Below are 4,518 nucleotides of genomic sequence, written 5' to 3' on the forward strand. Positions count from 1 at the left end.
CACTGGGGTTTTCTCACTCAACTTCGCCAAATGGTGGCTGTAATTATGGCAGTAAATGCCGCTCAAATGACAGCTTTTTTTCCTCCTTAAAAGAGTGAACATTTTAACAAGGGTGTCGAGTGGACCACATAGAACTATGTTCTGCAAGACTTCTTGGAAGAGAGACTGGAGAATGCTGTCCATCACTCAGAAAGGAGCCTGAGTTCCTCAGAAGGGCTGGAGCCAAAAGGTGAAAAGGTTAGAGCTCCAGTCCAGGCTCGCCACGTGCTAGCTTTGGGACCTTCCTCGGGCAGCATCCTTGACCTCTCTGAGCCCTGGTTTCCCCAGCATTGAGGTGGCAGGATCAAAAAAGATCCCCTACAGGAAAGAGCTTCCTAAACCAAACCTGGGTGTGCAAGGAGGGTCGTCCTCCTTGGCACCTCCACCACTACGTCTCTCTGTGACAGGTGAACAGCCCGCTGCCATCTTACGGAGGCCTCGTGCTATGTGTTCAGGCACCCGTCAGCAGGCTTGAGGGATTAGGTGACTGCAGATCCAATCCTCAGTCTCTTGCTTAAAATTCTTCCAAGTGCTCCTTGTCCCAACCATAACTTGGATGGCAAGGTCCACCACAATCCATCCCTTCTCGTGCTCAGCCTCAGATCTGGTAGCTTTGCATGTCCCATCCAGGCTCTAGCCATCCCAGAATGCTTGCCCTGTGCCGAGTACGCCACTTTCTCTCCTTTCCAGGCCTTGGTGTGTGGGCTACCTTTGGCACAGAATGCTCTCTCTCCCTCTTCCCCAGCTCCTGACTTGAGTCAATTCTGCTTTTGCTTCAAGTCCCAGTTTGAAAGTCACTTCCCCTGTGTTCTGGGCTAAATTGTGTCCCCTTTCAAATCCATATGTGGAAGCCCTGACCCCTAGTATCTCCCAATGTATTTGGAGATAAGGCCTTTAAAGTGGTAATTTGGGTGACTTGAGGTCATAATCCAATATGACTGGTGTCCTTATAAGAAGAGATTAGGACCTAGTACACAGAGGGAAGACCGTGTGAAGACAGCTGTCTGCAAGCCAAAAAGAGAGGCCTTAGGGGAAATGAACTTGCAGGCACCTTGATCTTAGACTTCTAGCCTCCAGAACCGTGAGAAAGTACATTTCTGTTGTTTAATCCCCCCAGTCTGCGGTACTTTGTTATGGTGCTATGGCAGCCTGAGTAAACTAAGACACTCTAGGAAGTCTGCCATGAATTCCCGGAGACCAGCCACGGCCTTCTCACACCATCTTTTGTTTTTCTTTTCAAAATACTTATCATATGGTATTGTTTCCTTTTTACATTCTGTCTCCTTTTTTTTTTTCCTTTGGTAGGGGAGAGAAACAAGTCGTTACTTTAACATCAACAATGACGCTGTGTAACATCACAGGGGAGAGGTAGTGAAGAGAAGACTCTCAGGCTTCCTGTTCCCTAAGCAGCCTTGACTGTGATGACAGCACCCCAGTAACCCGGAAGCACCTCACCTGCCTCTCAATGGAGTGCGAAGGGGCAGGGAATTGGAAAGCTGAGGCTCACAACTTAGAGAAGGGCTGATGGCAAGCCTGGGGCGAGGCGGCATGGCTGTGGGGAGGGCCCTGGGGCAGATCCTTGGCTGTGAACATGCCCTGGGCCCTGCACAGGATGGAGTCCTTGGCGGCATCATAGGGATGCCCCTGGAACAGGATCTCCAGAACAGCATGAATGGAGCACTGTTGGGGTGTCGGGCACATGCCACACCATCTCCGCCATGTACAGGTTGATGGGCATGATGTCATTGTTGTCCCGGTTTAGAAACTGCTGGAAAGTGTCTTCGATCTCATAGATAGTTGATCTTTTACCACCAGGAAATGAGAGGGTGGTGGTTCTTGTTAAGTTCCCCTATGCCACCCAGCAGAACCCACTCACCATGTCCTTGTATCCAACCACCACAATTAGCTTTCCCCTATCGCCGTTCTTGCCGGCAGGCAGAGCTCAGCTGTTATGGCCTCTACACCCTGCCTCCTCTTTAGTGTGGGGGTTTGTGTTGGTTGATGAGATGTCTTGAGGAGTAGATGACTGAAGGTCTTGAAGTCAGGGATTGTGTGTCTCTGCATCATCAAGACCGACCCGATTGCCTAAAGGCATATAGATGACATGGAGTATGTTTTTCATAGGTGGATGGATATGAATGAAAAAATATGTCAGTTACCCAGATAATTTAGGCAAATGAAAACTCTCATTGCAGAATAGGCATGGATTTGGAGCTGCATTTTCCTAGGTAGTTTACCTAAATTCCCTAGCTTGTAATAAAAGCATCTATACCTCACTAGACCTATGAAGTCACAGATTTCAGATGTCCCCCAAATTCGGTCCTGGAATCATTAGTAGTGAAAGAAAATTTTCTGGTGGGTTTTCCGTTATATATCTTGGTTCTGTGTCTCGCCATTTCTGCATCACATTCCCCACAGGAGTCAGGAAGGGGAATATAGAAGAGAAAAGAAAGATTCTTTGAGTAATTAGGAATCCACAATCCGGAAATTGTCAAACATCTAAACGGTACGTCCTGCTGCAACTCAAATCCATTTATACAGATTCCATAGGAAAGCAACTGGTCACCATTTTCCATGCAACCGTCAATCATAGTGCACACTGACAGAGTTTAAAGGAGTAAGTCCAAGCTTAGAGAAGTTCTTTTAAAAAGTTCATGCTTTTAGTAATTGAAATTACCCAGTAATACCCAGGCTAGCTCAGCTTTTTTGATATTTGGATAGCAAACAATCGAAAACCGTGACAGCCCAGAGGGAACAATTAAGGGGGAAAAGAAAATTAAGAGCTCATAAATACATTCAGCTTTATCAACTTTGTCAGCTAAGTGTTCCCTTTAATTACTATTGATTTTCATAATAGTTTATTAACCCAATATGCCAGTTCAAGTTTGTCACAGATTATTGTGCACGGAGGAGAATTCATTTTCTGCTATTGGAGGGGAGGAGAGAGGCCAAGTGTTTTGGGAATAAATGCATTCCCTTACACATTTGTATCTGGTTTTTAAAAATTGTTTTGCTTGGGCAGAACTTTATTTTATCTTAACTGAGTAGATGTCATCCTGACAGTGTTTTAGCTCCAAGCCCTAGCTTCTGAAGTAGTATATTTACCCACAGGCCTTGTGGGGTGGTGCAGAAATGGAAGACAGAACTAATTTGATAAATCAAGTCAATAAAAACACCTGATAAATTTCGTTATGAATATTTTATAAATGCATCACAGGACCTGGGTAGAGTTGAGAGAATCAGGACAAGATTTATGATTTGCCCCTCACGACTGCTCTCGAGCCTCACGTTCCCTCGTGAGTTAAAATGGGGCTTTGTGAGATCTACCTTACTCTGCCTCTCAGAGTTGGCATGGGGCCCATGGGAGATCACAGAAGGGCTTCTTAAAGTTTGAATTACACAGCAAGTTAAAGCAGTACAGGTTTCCAGTGAAGGACATAGAAGCCTCTTAGAGTAAATGCCTAGAACGGGAATCTCCCAAGATTTACCAATTGTGGTTAATAAAATAGAAATTAAACACCAATTACCATGGAAGGGAAAGCAGATTAATGTGGTGGCGCTTTACCTGAATATTAATTATGAGTTGGGAGATTCCATCACCAGGCTCAGGCAGGTCATGTTTTATTGGTTAATCAATAAGGAGCTCATGCTAATGGACTGGCATAAAATAACCTCTGAGGAACAGCCCTGGCTTTCTAGCCAGAGACCATAAACTCAAAATAATTTACATGACACAAAATCTATTTCCTTCCAGTCTGTAAAACAGTAATGAGAAACACCAGGCTGGGTAGAAAAATGAAGATTTAAAAGGTCACGGATGTTTCTACCTTTCCTTTCTTCAGTAGGGTCAAACCCTACTGATACCTGTCTGGCCTAGAATCCCCTAGAAGGTAAAAAGTACAAAGATGTGGGTTTGCACAGGATCTTTGAGGCAGGGCCATGTGTAGACGGCACCCACGTTTGCCCGCCTGTGGATCAGTTTCAGTCCCAGGTCATGTTGACTCTGACCTCCTAAGGCCAGACTTGAGCCTTGCCATGTCACAGTGTATTCTTGAACCCTGGCCTCCCCATGGAAGCCACTGCCACCAGCTAACCGAGGATGGCTTCCAGACTCTGCTTCCTCCCCTGTGCCCTCGATGAACATCGGCAACTGTGCCACCACTGGGCTTGTGTCCCTCAGCCCTCCTCCCTGCTGTCCCACCTCCCAGCATCGGTCAGTGGGGAGAAGTTCCCATGCTGAGGAACTTGGTCCCTGGGTCCCACAGCATCCTGCTGGTGCACAGAGTCTTACAAGTTCTTTCAGGAACTTCTTGGGCTCTGAGCTATCTCCTCTCTTCCCTGAGTCTCAGGATAAATGTATTAAATTCATTAGACAAGTTTGGGTGACAAAACTTTCCATTCTCCCCTGCCTCTCCACGTACAAACACATTAATAGATCCTCACTTCCCTTTAGCCAATAAAACCAAAGCCACCTAATAG

General features: G+C 46.0%; 1 pseudogene; it reads right to left on the minus strand.

Moving 5' to 3' along the window:
* Positions 1-1,542: 1,542 nt before the first annotated feature.
* On the minus strand, positions 1,543-4,183 carry LOC114214629 (V-type proton ATPase subunit F pseudogene; annotated as a pseudogene).
* Positions 4,184-4,518: the final 335 nt, after the last annotated feature.

Source organism: Eumetopias jubatus, unplaced genomic scaffold (assembly GCF_037043125.1).
Source record: "Eumetopias jubatus isolate StellerSeaLion01/CBP00866 unplaced genomic scaffold, mEumJub1_p1.0 scaffold_1, whole genome shotgun sequence".
In the NCBI taxonomy this organism is placed as follows: Eukaryota; Metazoa; Chordata; class Mammalia; order Carnivora; family Otariidae; genus Eumetopias; species Eumetopias jubatus.